Source organism: Pinus tabuliformis, chromosome 9 (assembly GCF_031772625.1).
Source record: "Pinus tabuliformis cultivar Carrire ecotype Pingquan chromosome 9, CPIR1, whole genome shotgun sequence".
Classification (NCBI taxonomy): domain Eukaryota; kingdom Viridiplantae; phylum Streptophyta; class Pinopsida; order Pinales; family Pinaceae; genus Pinus; species Pinus tabuliformis.
In genome coordinates this window covers 1,100,491,067-1,100,514,263 of record NC_142307.1, presented here as the reverse complement: position 1 = coordinate 1,100,514,263, position 23,197 = coordinate 1,100,491,067, and the positions used below count along the sequence as shown (strand labels likewise).

Here is a 23,197-nt window from a genome sequence, read left to right as displayed (position 1 = left end):
GGATTGTTGGTGGGTGCCAAAGAGGTGAAGAGACTGGATAGACTCACCCTCACTATTTTCATTGTTAATATATGCCTCCATGCGTTCCTCCACCTTGCCCTTAGAGAGTGTTTCATTTAAGTTCTTCAGCTGCAACGTGACATCTTTCAATTGTGCTTCAAGGCTTTCAATCCTCTCATTGGCCATTGCTTGAGCTCTAGTTTGTACCATGCACCGATCTGATGTACTTGAAATTTGGGACCCAAACTACTAGATTTGGATGGCGGATCTAATGGATCTAAGAGATCTGAATGGCTGATCTGATAAATCTGAACGACGAAACTGATTGCTGCTGCTGCGAAAAACCCCACTTGCGAGATTTGATCTAGAAAAGATTATACGTGATACAGAGATAGAGAAGGGAAATATGGTCTCTAGGAGTGTCAGGTGCTACAAATCGCAATATACATAAGGGTCTGACAGTGGTACTCGACCCAATTTTTCAGCGCACTAACCAAGGAGGATCAACCGTACCCTTAGCCATATAACCCAACTACCCTATCGTACGTGTGAGTAATCTCTCCGAGTGTTGTTCTCGGTGTACTGTAGCAGCAAGATGGCCAATGGTTTATCTATGGCGAGGTTTCAAGGGAGCTAGGGGGCTTCTGATATACCCAGAGGGTACTTGGAAGACAGTCCGTGCACGGTTCTGTCTAATGTGCTACTACTCGAAGGGCTACCCACAGGGGTTGCAAGGGAGTCCAACAAGTTTGACCACCTCTTGTATTTCCTGTGTGCATGCCTCCCCAAATCCGTAGGTTTATGCACTCAACGACAGATCCCATGGTTTAAAGACATCAGAACATATCTCTAGACAAAAAAAAAATTGCTAAAAATTGGAGATCCCACGACCCTGGAAAGTGCTTTGATACCACTTGTTATGCTCTTAACCTGCAATACGATACCAGAATACCAAATATGCAAAGAAATATACCTAGAACATAGAACAATGATAAATAACAACAAGTATTTTATTATTTAGAAAGCAATGTTCACTTGCCTCTTCGAGGGGGCAACCTCTAATAGAGTTGAGCTCAATTATAAAATAAGACACGATGCTCCTCGAGGGGAGTCTCTATCCTTTATATAGGATTCATACATGCAATACCATGGGGCAATACCATGGTTCTTATTAATACCATCTATCTAATACCATGGCCAATTTGCAACTAATAGTGGTCCCTTCATTAAATGCGGGTTAACCACTTACAATTATTAATATGGGATTTAATGACTCTTTACTTAACTATAACTATGACTCGATCCTATTACATAAATAAGGGGGTTAGGGTTGGACCCTAACACAATTATCTGCTCTATTTGATGATGGTTTCAATCTGCTGATAACATGTGGAAATATATTGGTCCTCATAAAGTTGTTGATCACTTGATGTATATCTGATTGATGATGATGCTTTGATATCTCTTACTGACATATGCAATGATCAGATCTAACATTGAACAGGTGGAACAGGTTCAGGGGGAGAACATGGTTGATGATATTTTGAGAACTAGTGATGGACATATACAGGTTGTTGGTCTCGATAATGATGCTGATGGTGCAGATCATATGATAGTTGCTGATGAGTATCATGGTCTTGTTTAAAATATTTGGTCTCTATTTGTAAAGGTCATGAAAAGACCTAATTTTTAACCCCACTATGCATGGGATGTATGATGTAATGTTTGTTGTTTTTGACATGTATAAACAATTGGCATATCCCCACTTGGTTGGGTGGATGAGTCAAATTTGGTATATCCCCACTTGGTTGGGAGATGGATGTATGTATGAGTCTTTGGTGAAAGGAAGGTCATTTGTGATTGTTACAGATCCATTTGGGCACATCAACCCCAAATTACATATCAATATTATTAGGGCCCATCAACCCCTAATATAGTTGTTACATGCCCTAAAGAAGTTAGTCATCAGAATTCCTTACTTCCAAAGAAGTTCCATCACTAAAAACATCCAAAAACCACCTCTAAGAAGATCAACGCAGGTAGGCCTTCATTAGGGTGAGCTGCAATGCAAACCATGCACTGACAGGGTGCTATGCAGTGCACTTGGTCCCTCTTTGGCCTGCGCTGAGAAAATTTCCATGAGGGTTTGAAGATTCCTTATCCATTGGAAACCTCTAGAAGTTTCTCAATGCCACCTGCTCCTTTGAGTTCACATTTGGATGAGAAAGGGAATTAGGAAACATCAATCCCCTATCCCTTCTTCCATGGAACTGATTTCTAAATTTAGAAAGGCATTCATTACCTCCATTGATGGCATAACCTCCTTCACTCACCTATAAATAGATCACTCATCTAAGAAATCAGGGCTGAAAAATATTGAGTTGTAAGGAGATGCTGGTGATATGAGATTAGAATTGAGTGCAAGCATTGTCATAGTGTTGGAGTGTCTTGCTTTTCATGAGACTGATGAAGGATTGAATTGGAAGGATGACACTGGATCGAGCTCATATGGGTTGTAATCTTTCCTCTTATCAATAAAGTTTTCAAGATTTTTTCCCTTATGCTTGTGTTATATGTTAATGCTTTCATATGTATATCATGTTCTCAATTTCATGTTATTTATAAACAATAGATCAATATCATTTGCTTTGATGGGTTCTTGTTTTTGTCTGTGTGCAGGTACTTCTCAAGCGACTTAAGTACGGTAAGGAGCAACGGAATCGGTTAAGGGAGATAAGGAATGAGCGGAAGCTACAAGTAGGTTCTATGTTCTCTTATTTTATCTGTTGTTTATAGGAAAGGTTAAGATTACTTTGTCTGTTGTTTCTAGATCCGCTACTAGATCTAGAGGGTTAGGCGTTTGTCCAAGAACACTAAATATTCCTGAAACAAATTGGCGACTCCACTGGGGAATTTGTTTGCATTCAAAGCGATGGTTGCTTGGTTGCCCCTCTGCTGAATTTGCTTCTTCTGTTTCTTCCTCCCCTTCTTCCTCTTCGCTTGGTGAAAGTATTAGTACTAGTAACCAGGTGGCTAAGAAGAAGAAGAAAGGGAAGAAGTAGAATAAGAAGCAAATTCAGCAGAGGGGCAACCAAGCAACCATCGCTTTGAATGCAATATCTAATGAGAAATCGTTCGTCAAGCCTCACAAAGTTCGATATCCATGCAAACTTTATGCGGCAAACCATATTCTTCGAAATTGTCTTGATATTCCTCAGATCTTAGAAGAATGGTCTTCTCGTTCACGTCATCCTGTGTACATCAACTTCTGGAGATCATGCTGGTGACACACCATCCACTAGTGGTAGTAAAGTTCAAGGAAATAAGGGTAAAGTTAAGTTTCCTTGTAGGTTATGTGAAGGGAATCATCCCATTCACCTTTGTCCCTATCTGGATGAAGCCAAAAGAGTGTTGGATAACCGTCCTGCTTCACCGCATCGACTTCCATCTGGTTACAGGAGACTATTCCCTAATCCTTCACTAGTTGATGAATTGACTGACTCAAATCAATCGTCGGTCAAACCCACTCTCTCTGAAAGTGAATCCTCTGAGTCTATACCCGACCCAAATCAACAGGTCGAGGTAACAGTTGACCCGATTTCACCTTGAGTTAATCGTACCTTTCCCGAAGAGAGTGAATATGATACCACTCAAGTTCTTTTTGTTTCTTTAGATTCACATGAGTTTCAGGGCAGTCCTCCTGTTCCATCGAGACAGGAAGAAAATCCTCCCGCTCTAGTAACTCAAGGGGTTAATTCTCCCGTTTCCACGGTACCCCCTCCAAGTAGTCTAGTCACTTCCTTTGCTTGGAACCAACTAGCAGGATTATGTCTTCCTTCTTATGTGCCTTTCCAAATCATAGTACAAGTTTGTAATATGATTGTATTTGGCACAATTATAGATGAAGGTGCATCTGTGAGTATCCTTTCCTCAACTGCTTGGTAGGCGCTCGGTTCGCCACCGCTTGTGCCTGTTACACAGAATCTGTTGGGTTTTAATAGAGGAACCAGTCGACCATTAGGGATCCTTCCTCAGTTGCCTATTACTTTGGGAGGAAAAATCGTTTATCTGAACGTAATGGTAGTCCCAGGCCCTTTAGATTTCAATTTACTTCTAGGGCGCGACTATGTTTATGGCATGGGAGCTATTGTTTCCACACTCTTTCGAGTGATGTGTTTCCTGCATAAAGGCAAAATTGTCACCGTTGACCAGCTTTCATTTCCTGGTCCAAATATGGCTTCCAGTCAACCATATTCCCTAAGTGGTCCTTTTGTACCAATGGTATCATCCCATCCACGGGTTAATTATGTGGCAACCTGTTCCATACCTACATCAACTGACGATCAATTCAGTGATGTTGTACATCATGTACTGGGGGCATTGGAACCAAATATCTCCTTCATGACCTCTTATGGGTTGTGATCGAAGTTCTGGAGGATAATTCTTTTACTGTGTCAACCTCATTAAAAAATGAAACAGGTCCATGAGGATGGTTCTTTTACTATGTCAACCTCGTTAAAAAATGAAACAACTCCTATGAGCATAGTTCCTTGTCTTGTGTCAACCTCGTTAAAAAAAGAAACAAAGAATATGAGGATAGTTCTTTTACTATGTCCACCTCATTAAAAAAATGAAACAGCTCCTACGAGGATAGTTCCTTGTCTTGTGTCAACCTCGTTAAAAAATGAAACAAGGAGTATGAGGATAGTTCCTTGTTTTGTGTCAACCTCATTAAAAAATGAAACGGAGAATATGAGGATAGTTCTTTTACTGTGTCAACCTCATTAAAAAATGAAACAGGTCCATGAGGATGATTCCTGGTCTTGTGTCAACCTCGTTAAAAAATGAAACAAGGAGTCTAAGGATAGTTCGTTGTCTTGTGTCAACCTCGTTTAAAAAATGAAACAAGGGTCCATGAGGATAGATCCTGGTCTTGTGTCAACCTCGTTAAAAAATGAAACAAGGAGTATGAGCACAATACCTTGTCTTGTGTCAATCTCATTTAAAAATGAAACAAGGTCCCCTGGAGAAAAGTTCCAAGTTGAGTCTTTGAATAGATCTCATAAAATCCCAGTCGAGTCTTTCACTTGATCTCGTAAAAGAACCTTCATTCCATCCACCTGATGGCCACGAGTAGTCTACTTAGGTGAATGTAATGAAGCTTAGAGGGCATGCACTTAGTGGTAAAGTTAAGTTTCCCTGTAGGTTATGTGAAGGGAATCACCCCATTCACCTTTGTCCCTATATGGACGAAGCCAAAATGCTATTGGATAACCGTCCTGCTTCACCGCAACGACTTCCATCTGGTTATAGGAGACTCTCCCTTTCATCATGTTGGGGGCATGTAAACCAATTTCAAGCATAGTTCTTCGTTTTAAGCTTGTGTAAACATAAAACTAAATCCAATAATAGTTTTTTGTTTTAAGCTTGCGTAAAGATGAAACTGAATCCAAGCATAGTTTTTTGTTTCAAGCTTGTGTAAAAATGAAATTGAATCAAGCATAGTTTTTCATTTCAAGCTTGTGTAAACATGAAATAGAATCCAAGCATAGTTCCATATGGTTCAAGCTTGTGTAAAAATGAACCCATTTCCATTTTAACCCTTGTGATTGCCATTGTACCAGCCTCTTTTGTCATATGAACCTTGGTTGTTTTCATCCCATCGCCACCATCCCTTTGGCCGATCATACGCTTTCACTTGGTTGTTTTACCATTTTTTGAGGAACAGTTGCAATGAGTGGTCTTATTAGCCAGCCTCTTCACATAAATCAACATGTTTTGAGAACTTCCAACATCACCGGAACCAGTTGCTACCCTAGACACCACTCGTTCCTCAAAGTAGAGTCCTCTTTAAACTCTTTTCAGACTCTCTAAATATGAAAAGATTGTCGAGCGCTTGTCCTTTCCAGCTCGTTAAAGGATTGGAAACGATATCTCTCTTGTATTATTTTACGCTTTTTCAGACTTGAGAGACTATTTTACGAAAAAGAACTTATGGAGTTTCCTTTTTGTTCCTTTTCAAACTCTCTAAACATGAAAAGGACCGAGTTGTCTTTGTCGTTAAACTTGTTAAAAACATCAAATAGCGACAAGCTTGTCCATCTAGACAACGCTGAGTTTCATCTTCGCTAGACTTGTTTAAAGCATCAAATACGATGGGTTTGCCCGAAGAGTGAATTATACAACAAGCATATGTTATCCTCCTCAATCTTGATAAAATAAAGAGGTACTGGTCAGCGATGACTAGGGAAAATGGGAAAAAGACGAGAAAACTTTACGGTAGCGAGTCGCTCTTGAACATGACACTTTCACCTCATCACCATGACTATTTGGGTTGGGTCATTCTGCTTGACGGTTATCTTACTCATGGTCTATCATACCATCAATTACTTTGTTTTGGGTCAACGTTGCCAATTCATTCAATGTCGTCGATATGTTCAAGAGAAGTCATTCAGTTCAAACTTCATTCTTTGCAATACCGTAAACCTTCATTTTCATGACTGCCATTCCTGAACCTTGTGTCGTCAGTCGATTTCTTTCATCTCCACAATCATTTACCTCATTTCATGTCGTAGATGTGGGATACATCAAGGCCCTCCTATGATGAGTTGCTTCTTGTCGACATCAACACATCATCCAAGAAGTTAACTTAGAAACACCCCTTCAGTACCTTGAAGCTTACATACATCAATGGCAGGTTTCTTGCTTTCGGCGAAAGGCTAACATCAATGGCCTTTGAATGAAAGACTTTGTATGGTGTTCAACATTAAATCATTTATTCACACCATGCGAATGTACTGTAGTACCTTGAGGGTCATTTTCATTATCGGTGATTCCTCTCGTGTCCGTTAACGGCTTACATCATTGGCTACTAATCAGACGATGTCTTTCCATGTTCGACTTCAGAACATCTATTCACATGGTTAGACTTGTACTTGAGCAAAAGATTGAACGAGATTGAAGACCCTCGATCAAGTTTCATCCATCCGGGCTGCGATTTTTTTAGGAGTACTAAATAAAATGTACAATGGCCTTACACAAATGGTCATCCTAATCATGGATCTATATCTGTAGAAACATGAGTCTATATTTGTAGATGACTATATGATTTATGTACATGTAATGAAAGTTTATAAGCTGAGCATGGGTATGCCTCCCTCAGCTAGTTCATGAGAAAAATCAAATCATCATGATATATGTATTGTAATTGAGGCAAGTCACATTCCGTTCGAAACCTCCTCTCCTCGGGATAAAGCATTTCACCTGACATATCTATATATATATATATATATATATATATATATATATTATATGACTTCATGCTTTAGGGGGCAAATGTTACAAATCCATTTGGGCACTTCAACCCCAAATTACTGTTTGATATTATTAGGGCCCATCAACCCCTAGTACAGTTCTTACATGCCCTAAAGAAGTTAGTCATCAGAATGCCTTACTTCCAAAGAAGTTCCATCACTGAAAACATCCAAAAACCACCTCTAAGAAGATCAGCGCAGGTAAGCCTTCATTAGGGTGTGCTGCAATGAAAACCATGAACTGACAAGGTGCTATGCAGCGCCCTTGGTCCCTCTTTGTCCTGCGCTGAGTGAATTTGAGAAAATTTCCATGAGGGTTTGAAGATTCCTTATCCATTGGAAGCCTCTAGAAGTTTCTCAATGCCACCTGCTCCTTTGAGTTCACATTTGGATGAGAAAGGGAATTAGGAAACATCAATCCCCTATCCCTTCTTCCATGGAACTGATTTCTAAATTTAGAAAGGCATTCATTACCTCCATTGATGGCATAACCTCCTTCACTCACCTATAAATAGATCACTCATCTAAGAGATCAGGGCTGAAAAATATTGAGTTGTAAGGAGATGCTGGTGATATGAGATTAGAATTGAGTGCAAGTATTGTCATAGTGTTGGAGTGTCTTGCTTTTCATGAGGTTGATGAAGGATTGAATTGGAAGGATGACACTGGATCGAGCTCATATGGGTTGTAATCTTTCCTCTTATCAATAAAGTTTTCAAGATTTTTTCCCTTATGCTTGTGTTATATGTTAATGCTTTCATATGTATATCATGTTCTCGATTCCATGTTATTTATAAACAATAGATCGATATCATTTGCTTTGATGGGTTCTTGTTTCTGTCTGTGTGCAGGTACTTCTCAAGCGACTTAAGTACGGGAAGGAGCAACGGAATCGGTCAAGGGAGATAAGGAATGTGCAGAAGCTACAAGTAGGTTCTCTGTTCTCTTATTTTATCTGTTGTTTATAGGAAATGTTAAGATTACTTTGTCTGTTGTTTCTAGATCCGCTACTAGATCTAGAGGGTTACGCGTTTTTCCAAGAACACTAAATATTCCTGAAACAGTAATGTATGTATAGAGTCATGTTCTTATTTTAGAACATATTTTTGCAGACTTTGCTTATGCTCAAGGGGAGCATGGACTCGATCATGGGAGCTCAATCAGCACACTTCAGCATATCAGAGAATTCAGCATGCACTCAGGGGGAGCATGACCCTTTGCCCTTGATGTCAAAGGGGGAGAGTGACTTGGTGTGGTTGTTGTTGCCATCAAGTCCAAAGGGGGAGATTGTTGGCATTATGATGTATGTGTTGTACTTGATGGCAACCCACTTGTAGCAGAACAACTCACTTGTATATGGTAACTAGATGAATCTACAAAAGAGATATCAGATGTGACAAAATGCATGACAGTAGTGTTTACAGATGTGATGAAATGCAGGGCAACTTCAAGGAATCAGTTCAGAAGGCAACTCACTCAGATGAAAGATCACAGTATAACAGGTAAACAACAAAGAATTACAGAATGAAGAAAGAGAGGTATATGCAGGTTCACCATTGACCAAGCTATGTATACACGCAGGTTCACTGTATACAAGTCGCGTAAATGTACACACGCACTTTCACAGAAGGAAAAGCGCATATACCTTGGAAAAATAAATTTTTGGTCCAAAGTATTTGGTCCATGGTATTGGTCCAAGGTATTGACCCCAGGTATTGGGTCCAAGGTATTGGTCCTAAGTGTTTTTGGTCCATGGTATTGAGAAAGGCCTAAAACTATAAAAGGAGGAGAAGATCATTAGGCCAAGGTGTGCAAGTATCGAATATCTGATGAAGTGTGAGATCTAGTATGCAGGTTATTAGGTTATGGTGCATTGCTGGATCTGAACCAAGGATGAAACTTAGCTGATGATGAGAGATCAGATCTAATGATGGATCAGGAACTTAAGGCGTAAAATGAATTATCATTATGTGTTTTTGCTCATGTATATTCTAGATCTGAACACTGATGCATATATTATTCTGTAAATGATATGATCTGGGTATAACTAAAGTCTGGAATAGCTGCAGAACTCTGAATTTATATTTACAGATGTATACATTGGTTGGCTTTGAGCAAAGCGCATGTACATGCAGGGTTGACACATGGAAGTAGCGTATACCTTATAAAATATATTTCATTTGTTTCTCTTTACTATTGCAGAGTTCTAGTTTCTTGTTTGGGTTCTGGTTACTGTATTCTGGTGATAATATCCTAAATGATTATATTGATAGGTGGTCTAAGTGAATGATTAATTCGGCTATGGTTGGTTCAAAAGGTGATTGGTTGATGCAGATATATTTGATGTTTGAATGATGTTGTTGATGGATCCAATCTGAAAATTTATGAAACGTGTTCCCAGGAAGAAAAGAGAAGGTTGTAGCCTTCTGTAGGTTGGCACCTACGTACTAAGCAAACATATCGGCTAGTACAAGAGCCAGGGGGTCGTAGCTCCCTTCCAGGAGAAGCTGGAGAACGAGAGAAGGTTGTAACCTTTTGTAGGTAGAAGCCTGCGTACTGGTATAAGTCTGCACTAGTACAAAAATTGTAAACATATTTTCTTATTATTAAAAGAAGACAGAGACGACAGCAGCAGGTGGTTTTCACCCACATTGGGTTTCCACCTTATATCATGGTGTTCATGTGTGTTGCTTATGTGTGATGCTTTATTCTGCTTTTACTGCACTGTCTAATGAATTCCTAATATACTAGTTAAAGTTCAATACATGATAAATTGGGTAAATCAAAAGATCTCTGCATATATGTTGGGTGCCTTAAGTAAAGTCGTGTATACACGCTAGTTCACTTAACTAAAGTAGCGTATACAAATCTCCTTTGAAAAATTAAATTATTGATCTGATAATACTGATTCACCCCCCCTCTCAGTATTATTTCCAACAGCATGTACCACCAACCTAGAGATGCTACAAGGATAATCAAAGTCTTAAACTCTAAGACAAAAGATGAGCTTGAAGAATTCGACATTGAAGATAGAACTAAAGCTATCTTAGAGGTCAGAAAGGTTTTAACCAAGAGAAATTTCATTCTATAGCTCAAGAACAAGTGCCAAAATTTGGAGGTTCATATTAATAAATTTCGTAGGAAATTCAATGCTTTATATCAGAAAGGACTTCCAGCTTTGCAGGATAGAAGTGGCAAATTGATCCCACTTGAAGAGTATCAACAGAGACTACATGATATAGCAGTGGACAAGACTAAATTTGCCAAAATCAGAGGAATTATTACTGGGAAAGCCTTCATTGAAGGGTTAATTTATGATTTGTTAATTCAACATGAAATTAGGCATTTGTTTCTAATTAGGCCCACTTTTGAAAAACATACTGAAATATTGAAGTCGATGAGTCATATAGAAAATTGTTAAAATTTTCTATCCCTGATGAAAAGAGATGGGATAAACTATGTGAGCTCATCGAATAGGAACATAATGCATAATTTCAGGAGTAGACAACACAATTTCAGCAGCAGACAACAAAATTTCAGGGGCAGTGAATCGAAATTGAAGATTTCCAGCTAGAATCATCAACAAGATCCCTTCAAATTAGTTCAAACCCACTATTTTTAGTTCTATTGTTGTAATATCCTAAATATTTTGGATGATATTATATTTTTTAATACATTTTGATTCCAAATTAGATATGTTAGAAATTCAAACTATATAAATATTTTGTAATTCAAAGAAGAAAAGGTTGAACCCTTGTGATGAACCAACAAACATACTTGTAACTTTCTGAACTATTTTTGAAGATTAATAGAAGGATTATGGATTCGTTCTGAGCAGCTTGTATATCTCTGTGATTTCTTCTAGTATTCAATTATGTTTTAATGTTTGTATTTTCTCTGCACATGTTCAAGGTAACACAGAAGTTTAGGTAATACTAGATTGAATATCAATCTATTTGAAAGCTCCTACAAAGTTATCATTATTTAAAGAGATTAATTTACTGAGACTGTTTGTCTTAGTTAATTCCTACAAATCAATAAATTATTTCCTTCCGTCATCTCTTGCATGTGTATTGTTTGGCTATAGAAAATTTCTATACACATCTGCTATATATAATAAATTAAATGTTCAGTTTGAATATTTAAGGAATTATATATCTTCTTTACTTCTGCTTTCGATATCATTTTAAAGCTTAATTTTGTGAAGAGTGAAGAATCAACCCTTTTGTTTTCTAAGAAATAATTAATTACATATGTTTAAGAGTTTAAGCATTAGTCATCCATTTAAAATCAAAAACATAACTTTAGATGCTTTGGCATAGTCCCTTAGCCTAGGACTATCTACAAAGGACAACAGGCCTTATCGAATAAAATTAACCTTCTAGGCCTTAAGCATTATGAACAAGGCCTACAACCATGTAACATCATCTCCTCTATGTGGGGTGTTTCACCTCCAAGTGATATTCCAAGAGTTATTTGGTGGTTTTTCATAAATAATATGGGTACAGGGGTGTTGACTATGTTTTGGAGAGGAAAATAGGTTATTTTCCCCTAGAAGAAGGTTTTCGTGCAAAAGACTTCTTTTTGAAACATGTCAAGGGGAGGGAATTTTACATGTTTTTTATTTTATGTAAAAATAATGCACACATGTTATTAATGTGTGTGCATTCCTATGAATGTAGAAAAAATATGTGGGGTTATCTCTTTTCCTTAACATGATGGTTGAGTTGGTTGCATAAACAAAAACACATTAATTTTTTCTAGCCACCTAATATTATCTTTGATTTTTATGAGATTCCTAATATGGTCCACATATTCATGATTAATGCAACTACACACTTATAAATCTCTATATTTGGATTTCATATACAATATTTGACTAAGACCTACACAGTAAGAGAAAACTATTGATTATGGTAGGACCCTCAAAGCCAATCTTAGTGCTTGACATCACAATTTAAAAGCTTCACTAATTTTATTATTATTTTTTAAAATATAAAATTAGTATTAAAAGAATCCAAAATGTGGTGGTGCATAGGAAATTATTCTTATCATAGCTAAGCAAATTGTTAAAGAAAATTTGACATTTAGGTACTAAACTAACATCTTAATGCAAATATATGCAATAAAATGTAGAGGAAAAGCAACATGAATTTTTTAGATTTATTTTTTAGAGCTATACAGATTTTCCACAAATAAAAATTATAAAATTTGAAAGATAATTGGACCCAACTCCAAAATATAAGATACTCCAACAATTTTATTCAACTCCATAGTCTCATTAAAAGATTCATCAATGTCCGGGGAGGCTGGAGAAGAGAGATTCTTTCTCACCTCGATGAAGAAAGAGAGATAAAATTTGCTTGGGGTTTAGGGGTGTTGACCAAAAATTAGGTAAAGTACTATGCACTTTTGCGAGGTTTAGCATTGGCTCTCATTAATAATTTTGGTCCCTAAAGGTATTTGGAGACTCTAAGATCGTCATTCAACAAGCGTTAAAAAATTGTGAGAGCGATGATCCTTGGCTGTAATGAACCTCCTTAGCCTACCCGGGAATTTCGCCCTTAGGCTCCATTCAATTAAATATTTCTTCATTTACAGCTGAGTTTTTAGTGGCCATCACAAGTGTATTTAATCAATCATTACAGATACAGTGATTATAGTACTCTTTAGATCAACACTTAGTCATTAAGACGCAACTAGGACAAGGGTTAATTTATAGCATACAGTTATTAGAACTCTTTGATATCCCTATCTCATCATAATTGGAATAAGTGTTGAGTTTTTTTATAACTAATAAGGCTAGGAACAATGATTAAAAGTCCTAATACCCAAATGCGACATGGCATCATTAGTTCTTTATGCAGCATGCAAGAGTATCAAGCTTCCTTACGCATGACATAGATAGTGGTGAATCATCGACAATTCTATGGGAGACATTCCTACATAACTGTTCCACATGCATGAACCTTTGCATAATACCAAGCATACTATCCCTCCTTATCAAATGTAAATATGATCATAATAACCTTGACATGCATATGCGATCACACATGAGTCACATGCATTATTCCATCCATCATTTCCATAAGAGAGGAAATTAAGCAATCCATATAAATGACTTGTATGATTTAACATCCTATCAAGTAAGGATTAAACATGAAACACATACCATGCAAGTAAATCTCATCCGAATAGAGGGAAACATCATTAAATCTATTAATATCCAAGCACAGGTAATTCATTCAAATATTCTCAAAACTAAGAAAACTCCTCATAAGAAAATTGGAACAGTAACAGAGAGAGAGAGAGAGTAAGAGTCAACATACAACCATTCCATGCAAATGACACCAACTAAATCTCACTTGGAGGGAGGAGCACCACCACCCAGCCATGAATCACCTCTGATTCCCCCCGAGCCGAAGATCTTTCCAAGGATCAACTATCCTCAATTGATCGATGCACTGGGTATTTAATACCCTCTTTCATGATTTAGTTACCATTAGTGGCGTCCCGCTTTATGGATTTTTCCATTTGCCTAGGTATTTTTCACAAAATCTCGTCTTTATCTCCCACAACGCTTTTCCACATAAAAGCTTGCCTTTATCTCCCGAAAAGCTTTTATTTTCGATCAATCTTTATCTCCCATCCATCCGATGGATTTGCAATCCATCCAAGCTTATCTAGAATCACATCTAGAAGCTTTATCATGAAAGATTCATCTATATCCCATTCCTCATGGAATTTGGCAAGCATCTACTGTCTCTTGGTGCTCCATCCTCCAAGTGATTTATTTTATTAATTTATTTAATAACACATTTTCTTTTCATATTACATATCACCTAGCTTTCCTCAGCTTAGGTTTAGAATAGTTTAACCCACAAAGGAGGGTATCAAACCTAGCTTTCCTCAGCTTAGGTTTACAAACATTTAACACACAAGGGAGGATATCATACCTAGCTTTAACTTAGCTTAGGTTTACAATAATTTAGTACACAAGGGAGGGGTGTTACATACTCCCCCCCTTAAATTTTACACCATCCTTGGTGTATCACTACATCATGTCCTCGTTCACATGTAGCTAGTTTCTGAATCAACAACTCTCATGGCTCTACCATCTGATACAATTTTTCTAATGTACATTGGTCACAAGGAGTGCTCCCAGTGCTTCTCCTTCCATAGCTACGTCGGTCTCAAGGAGTGCTCCCAGCGCTTCTCCTTCCATAGCTACGTCGGTCTCAAGGAGTGCTCTCCTTTCATAGTTACCTGTAACATTTTTTCAAACCATTTTTGAGAATTTATAGATGTACAAATTTAACTATGATAAATATCATGATCTGTTACTTAATATTATTAAAGAAGCTATTGCTTATCAGTTATTTTATATGAAGAATGCATGTTTTCTGCTTGCATTCTTTCAAGCCTTTGTGTTCTTGTCGAACACCTGCTTCTTGCAGTCTCTCTGCATACAATACATCAATTAGCATATTTTCCACATTAATTTGCTTGCAAGGTCATAACAGATTAGTTCACATAACAATATATATTCATCATATATATATTCATCGTAATTGTATGTATGCCAAACTGCGATTAACCATAGTTACTTATACCAAACTTACTTTCCTTCTTCTAGGTAACCTCCAGGTTTGTTTACCTGGCCAGACATATATCCAATGACTCTATGCATACCTGTACACAAGGTATGTTATACACACTAATACACATTTCATTTTTCAACCTTGTAGCATATGTAGTCATACGGTCCCATATGTACTATTGTACATAGTCCATCTGTGGTACAGCCTATAATACCATCCTCATGGTATCACCTGCATGACATAAACTTTATCCACATATTTTCCACCATATTAGTATCATACCAACATTCCTTTATCTTTAATTTTGTTCAGTTTTCAAGGAATCTTTATGATCATGGTTCATCTATGAAATTAAGAAAGTTTTTTTATCAAATGTAAATCAATTCCAGATGTCATGTGGTTACAATATCAGTCACATAGTATTGTATTCATGCATATTTTCATCTTAATCATACCTTTTGCTTAATGTTCTAAATAAGACTATTAACTCATAGCTTTTGAAGTTTAATATTCATCAGATCATTAATTCATCTCGTATGTTTTACTTTTGCCCTTTTTATGCCTCAACAACCTGTTGCCCATGCATAATTTAGTGTAGTTATACATGAAATTTTTTACTACTTTCAATCCTACACTCCTTTTAGTTGTAAGTGTTTATGATCTCAGGGTATTTACATGTTAGCTCATCCTTAACATTAAATCACCCTTTACCAAAAGATGAGTTATCTACTTTATGAGTTTTTGTTTGAATTACACAACAGTTCCTTATGTTGTCCAAACACCTTATCAATGCAATCCAATAAGAGAATCTCTCAAAATTTGCTTGGTACAGATTATGATATCAATCTATTTAAATAGATTGTTAAAAATCATTTAATTGAACCAGTGGTCCTCCTTCATCAATTACTATGGTTTGCACTCAAGGATACTTATAGGTTCTATTATGCATATCCATTGAAAGATGCATATGTCCTCGAAACCCCTTAATCATACTTTCTTCCAACCGAAGAACAAATCACATTGTAAGCAGATGCATTAATCAAAGGATTAATTTGAACAACAATTTGTACAGGTTATATAGTCTTATACTATAACATGTTCTCACCATCCTATCATTAACCATTTGATAAATACAATATTCTTACAAGTCTATAATACTGCACACACATGTGCTTGCATGGTAAATTCATATAACTCATTAACATTCATGGATATTAAGCATGTTCCTCTCCAACATGTTTATCTTAATGACTACTTAACCAGACTATGGTAACAACATGTAAAACTATCCATGATAAGGCATAGTTATCTACATATATATATATATATATATATATATATATATATATATATATAACAATTAAGCCCAGATACGACCATGGACTTCCTCCATTATATAATCCTCCTTTCAGGTATTAGGTGAGATTTGTTTTTATTCACCAATCCTTATTTAAATCTCTTACCTAATATAGTTTTCCACACGGTTCCTCAACTAGTACATGTTATGGTTTGTGTTAGAGGTTTTAAGCAAAAACTTTCTAATTTCTCTTCATCATTCATAATACCAATTTTGCCCAAGTTTTCCTTATGTACATCTAGTTTCTATCATGCATATATGTATTTTACCTTCACTTCCGAAACCACAATCTCCACATGCTCAAATATGACTAATTTGGAGATTTACATGAAAAATCATCCTACTAAGATAAACTAGAATTGGCTTTGCTCATTTACGGAAATCATTATACATAAGGATTTAATGCATAAATATTTATCTAGTTATCCATTAGAAGCATACTATGTTCCATACTAAACATAGTAATGATCAAGTTCTGATTTAAAAGAGGTCTCACCCATCCATATACATTCAAAATATAAGTATTTATGCTTATACATCATCGTCCATGCAGATGTTATCATGAGTGGGATAGCTCTAATGAGTGGGATAGCTCTATGGCCCAAGCAATAACAATTACCTACTATGCCACTTACCACTAACTCTACTATTTGATACAATAGAGATACATGCTCTTTATATTCTTAACATTGTTCATGAAAACCTTTTTCATTGCATAACACCTTACTAGGGTTTAACATTTCTTCTTTTATACAATTATCCTTTTATTTAGTCAATTCCCTTTATAGCACTTGTAGGGGTGTCAATTTGCTTGTATTGTAGTTGTGATAACATGATGACTATATCATTAACTTCATTCATTGCTATCCACCTCTTAGAATAATTTATTTCATTTTCGGCTTTAATTTTCCGCAAGGACAAAGATATTCAACGTGACTTCAATAAGATTAAAAATTTTCAATCCAATGGACTTGCATGTAGCCCTAAACATATTATTAAACAACCAACTTCAACACAATCTTAAAATTTAATCACTACTGTCTTGGTTTATCTTTCGTGCTTTTTCCCTGATTTGAAAACCTACTATAGCAAGTCTACAATAGATATCTACTTAGCCCAACATATCTTCAATATACATAACCAATTTGTTTAAGTGGGTGCAAGTGTGAGGACATGCATCATCCCTTGACCATTCACATATACATAACATTATACTCATACGATATTCTTTATAATTCATGTGACGACTAGTTGTAGATTGCAGAGCTGTCCCCAACGTGCATAATCGCGAGAATTTCGTTGTAGGATTCATTGATTTGGTTCATAATTTAGAATTGAAATTTTTTACCGTAATCACTAATACATTAGATTCAGATATTTCAGGAACATTAATTTCTATGACCCCAACGTGGGTCCTTCATGTGTTTTTGACTTCCTCAATAAGCCCATTATGTCAGCCCAATTGTTAAGCATACTCTGTAGTAAGAATTCTTAAACACCGGGCACAATAGAGATTGAACATTTAGACTTAACAGTATCTTGAAGTCTTCGTAGAACATACACATGAAATGCAGTTTCTACTGCCCAATTCCCACTGTGTTGATAGAGTAATACTGACAAGGTTATCTTATGCATAACAAACCCTCTACACATAAATCCATGCTGAATTTACAAAGATATTCTGAGCCTTAAGTTATAAGGTGTCAGGCATCATAACATAATTATTTTGCTCCTGTTAGCTATTTATTATCATAGTAGCATGGAAATGGTAGCGATTATATTCATCATAATAGCACACAAAATGGCAGTGATTTATTAGCATAATAGCACACAAAATTGCAGCATATACACTAATGCATTAGTTCACATATTAAATTCCTCTACTACTTGATCTTGGTCTAACACAAGGTACCACGATATCGCATGCATTTATACAAAAGAAACTAATATAGATCATTTTGTTCATATATATATATATATACACACACAATACCTCCAACCAAAACCCCACAATTTATCCAAGACAAGTACTCAAAAGAAAACTCGGAAGGCGGAGTCATGAGACATGTTCGCCCTCTATCTTCTATTCAAAATCTATGTCATACCACAGTCAAACCTGGCCACCGTATCTGTATGAATCTAAAGTGTAAAATTAGGGAGGGCAACACCAGAGCGACTCCTCTACTGTAGGCTTACAAATGACTTCTGGAGGAAAGAAAAATGGTTAGAATTTTGGAACAATCACACAACCTGAGAATCAGCAATAACCCTAAATATTTTACTACAGGATTTACCTAATGCGTAGTCTTTGCATATTCACGAGAGCCGAATGAACCGCAGAAGTGAGAATCTGGCATTTCATAAGAAAATTACATTTTTGAAGAGTACACGAACTTCCAACTTGGTTTTTCAATCATGTGACGCACTATAAAAGGGTAGTTGTAATAGTAACCACTATTGAGGTGAGCGCGAGACTTCGTGGAAAATAAAGGCTTTATATATTAATTTTGAAGTCTCGATCCCGCTCTTATCTGTTCATTAAGCAGAGATGCGATAATGACTAATCTTCATTCTCCTGTCACCATATAGATGCCCCATCCAATAAAAGAAACAATGTTAAAACTTTTTGCTAGAGACGCAACCCACCATTTGATTTTATTCCATTTTAAACAATATGCAATCAATGAATTTCAGCTTTTCCTACCTCTCCTCAGTGCAATCCACCTATCCACCTATCGCCTTCAACCCCGCGGCTAGGTACTTCCAGTCAACAAAGGAAACATCGGTTATTGTTTATCTGCAATCTTTCATAGAACAGTATCGTTGGCTTTGTGGCCAACTCATACCTCTAAACAATGACAAGGCACCTGAAAAGCAGCATTACCAAAAAGAGGAAACAACAGCAATTGGGATTTTTTGATGTTGTTTACATGCTATCCACAAATCACAGTCTACAACCAACCTTATCGGTGTACATTGAGAAACCTTCTAATCAAAGAAAAAAAAAAACTACTTTCCCCAGCGGCCTATCATTAATGAAACAGCATGACTAACAATATTTTACCTGCACATCATGTGCCACCCTCTGCATGTTTTGGGATTAATTCTATCCACGATGTAGTGAAGTTTATGATTTTTCCCCTTAGCTCAGTGGTGTAAGCCTATTTGGTTTCCATTCTCTGTATAGGGTATTTCTTTTTGAAATGAAAAAAAACAATATACCTATGAACCTAAACCAAATCCACGTAATTAACGATTTAAAATCTGAGGTGGCCTTCAGGGTCTCCTTCACACTGACCAAGCAATTTTTCAAATGCTTGGTCACATGGGCGAATTCCCTCAAGACCAGGGAACTAGGATGGGTTGATTCAGTCAAACAACCCTTTGTGGGCTCCCAATTTCTCGACGGCACTCTGAAAAATCTATCACCTCTTCCAGTCGCAGGAAGACCTCTTGCATCTAAACTAGCACCTCCTCTCACAACTATCAGGTATCCACCCACACTAGCCTTAATGCTTCTAGCACCAACGGGTTCCCTGCAGGCATTTGCAAGTGACGGCTAGCAGGTCCCCCAGCACTGATAATTCCATCACCAATTCTGCGTTAACCATATCCGATGTGGTTTGATCTCCAAACCTCCCATTCAAGAATTCCCCAAGGGCACGAGATGTGCACAACCACTGGTCGTTGTATCTGGCATAGCACCTCACCTAGGACGACACATTCCATGTGAGTGTGGTTGACGTGTCCTTGAAGGCGGCGAGGTTGAGATAACTACAACCCCTGGTGAAGGTGTCGATGTTGAGTTGGTCCAACTAACTGCCTTTGCCCCAATCGAATGCCATGAATAAGGCAAGAAAAATGAATCAAAAACATATTGAAAGGGAAATAATCAAGACGCATGGGTGGGACCCTGATAAGAATAGTACTTTAATTCTTTTTCTACAACTGACAGCTCAACTGCTAAGCAAAACAGAGAATCGATTGGAAGGAAAAAGTCGTCTTACAGATTTGGAAAGTGACTTTAAAAAAAAAAAAACTATCGTCATAACCACGGTTGGCACTCACTATTGCACCATGCGCAGATGGTATTGATATAATTGGATAATTATATATCATCGAACCAACCTTGATGTCAATATTTTTCTATATTTCACATTTATTGTTCGTGACAAGAAACACAATAGATCCTAGATCCAGTACAACGATTATCTCCTTTACTTTGTCTAATATGAGAATGTCTTTCCACTGAGTAGATTGGAGAAATTCAATTTATTTTACTTATTTTTATACTCAGTTCTGCCATGAACTAGTTACACTCTTTTCTTCATTCCCTCAATGTGTAGGATTACTTCCGGATATTTACATCTCTACTAGAGATTTCGTTCCTCTTTCAGGCACAAACCTTTAATTCTAAATCCCCTTCGATTTTAAGAAGTCAATATATATTTATCTCTCACAAGATGCAGCGTTTGAATGTAGACTTTAAGAGGTGTATTTTGCCATTGCTTAATACCGAAGGTTTATTCAAGGGACCGTTAAGATTGATATTCCTTAATTCAATATTTCATCTTAAGACAGAGCGAATTAGTTTTTTGCCTATCATTTGTTCCTGGTCTATTGTGTTAGAATGTATTGATTTAGCACCAGAATCCTGGAAACTTACGAAACCCGATTCTTTTCTTGAAAATTAAGGAAAGAACCTTAGCAATCTTAGAAATCAACCATTAAAACCCTCATTGGTTAAGGACCTCTCTTCTTTCAAGGTATATAAGCCACCGTCTTTTGGCAATCAACTTTATGTGATTAATAATATCATACTATCTTTTTATGGAGTGGATTAGAATGTCAGTGCTTCCACGTGCCGGTAATCAAAACCTTATTTCCCAATAATAAAAATGCACTAAACCCAATTTGGTTTTTATCTCAGCAGGATTAATCATTTTTTAAGGACCTATTGAAGCCTCGAAAATAGTTTCCTCAACATGGAGAAAAACCACCCGGCCCGGACCTTGATTGGCAGCTCCTTTTCTGTTTGGAGTAGTGGCTCTGACTGGGGATAATGGGACCAGTTTCCCAATATGTTTAATGCTTATGCTAAATGGGGTGATGTGTGATGTGTTTAGAGTAACATTTTAAGCTAACGGTAATCTAATCTAAACTAATAAATCACAAATGCATTTAACTTCTAATTTCTAAAAGATATCTAATCATAATATACCCGGGATAAACTTGATGTATGCGATCTACAATAATTTCTAAAAGAAATTGGTAAAAAATATCATTCAATTACAATTAGAAGTGAATTTGTTTTAACAATAATCGTTTCGTATAAAAAGTTAGCCAAAACGATTGTGAGAAATATATCGCATAAAGAGTTATTCATATATTCAGCATAAAATAAAGATCGTCATCATACAGAAGTGCTATAACGATAATTGAAATTCAGACTTTCATACATAAATAATTCAAAAAAAAAATGATTGTTTAATACATAAGTAAAAATGATTACGAGATAAAAGTACCATTTATAATACGTCCTACTCATGTGTTTCAGCAATATTGATCTATCTTCAATCCATTCAACATCATCTAAGAGTACAAAAGTGAAATTTCAATAGAAGATGCTAAATCAGATAAAAATAAATCTTATTCCATATATTTCACCAGAACTTCCTCAAAGGGACCGAAATGCATGTTTTGAAGAGAGTTTCTAATAAAATTTTGGACCCCTCTCTAAATGCATGAGAGGGGTTTAAATACTAAAAATATAAAACTAAAAATAGATTATTACAAAAATAGTTGAGGAGGTTTAAACGACCTGTCTCAATTTATGCAAAAATAAAATCAAAATTAAAGTAAACAGGGTGACTAACTATGTTGCATTCGATCCTTCAGATCAAAAATATCCACCATAGGCTTCAGCTACGTTGGCCGGCCAACTTCAGCTTTCAACTATCCAACGAATACAACATCGGTCAGTGCTGGTGCCATTTTCTCGGTAGAAGTGGTTAGGCATCGTAGGGTCATCCATTGATTTTGAGGCTTGACTAAATGTTGCCAATATGCCTCCTAGTCTAGCCTAGTCATTTGCCTTATCACTTCCACTTTTTCTTCCACTGCCTGTTTCCATTGTTGTTCAAGTTGTTTCGCATCTGGAAGGAACCCTAGAATGGACTCTGCAACTAGATTGGCACCATGCAAATTCTCATTTATATTTTCTATGATAACATTTGTTGTTGCGGCTGCATCCGCTGTTGCCTTTTCTGCTTCTTTAAGCCAAGAATCCCAGCTTGCAAACAAAATTTCCTCTGTATTTTGCCAAGAAATGTGATCAGAGACCTCTTTAAAGATCTCATAATATTCAAGTCGCATTTCTACGACTTGACTTGTCAGTTTATCACTTGTTTCGCAATAAGATTTCCAATGTGAAATCTTCCGGCACAGTAATTCTACCTGATGTGTCAACTGGGAATTAAGTTTGAGTGCTTCGGTAATAAATTGATCAACTTTTGGATTGTCTTTATATAGATTAGTTATTGCCTGCACCTGTGCTACTTTCTTGGCTAAGCTGATTCGATGTTCTATTTGCATCTATTCAAATTCCTGTTGAAGCTTGGCCAATTGTATCTCTGCCTGCTGGTCGGATTTGACTTGTTGTAATTGTTGCTCAAGCGATGTTATTTTATTTTCCTTTTCTCTAAGAAACATTTGGACTTCTGTTTCTTTGTCTATGGTCACTGTAGCATAAGCACCTACAAAATGCGAGAGTCTAGTTAAGTTGGCGGATGGATAGACAAGCGAGTCCTTCCATAGAAAATCCATTAATTCATTTTCAGGGGTAGTAGCAGCTATAGAGTCCAATTTTCTTTTCTTTCTTTGCCTTTTCACTACGGCCTTATGTTGTGGGCTATAGAACACATCTA

The 23,197-nt window shown here is 36.7% G+C and overlaps 1 pseudogene; it reads right to left on the bottom strand.

The window, feature by feature from the left end:
- Positions 1 to 22,646, bottom strand: part of LOC149152507 (uncharacterized) — a 29,300-nt pseudogene extending 6,654 nt beyond the window's left edge.
- Between the last annotated feature and the right edge of the window lie 551 nt (positions 22,647 to 23,197).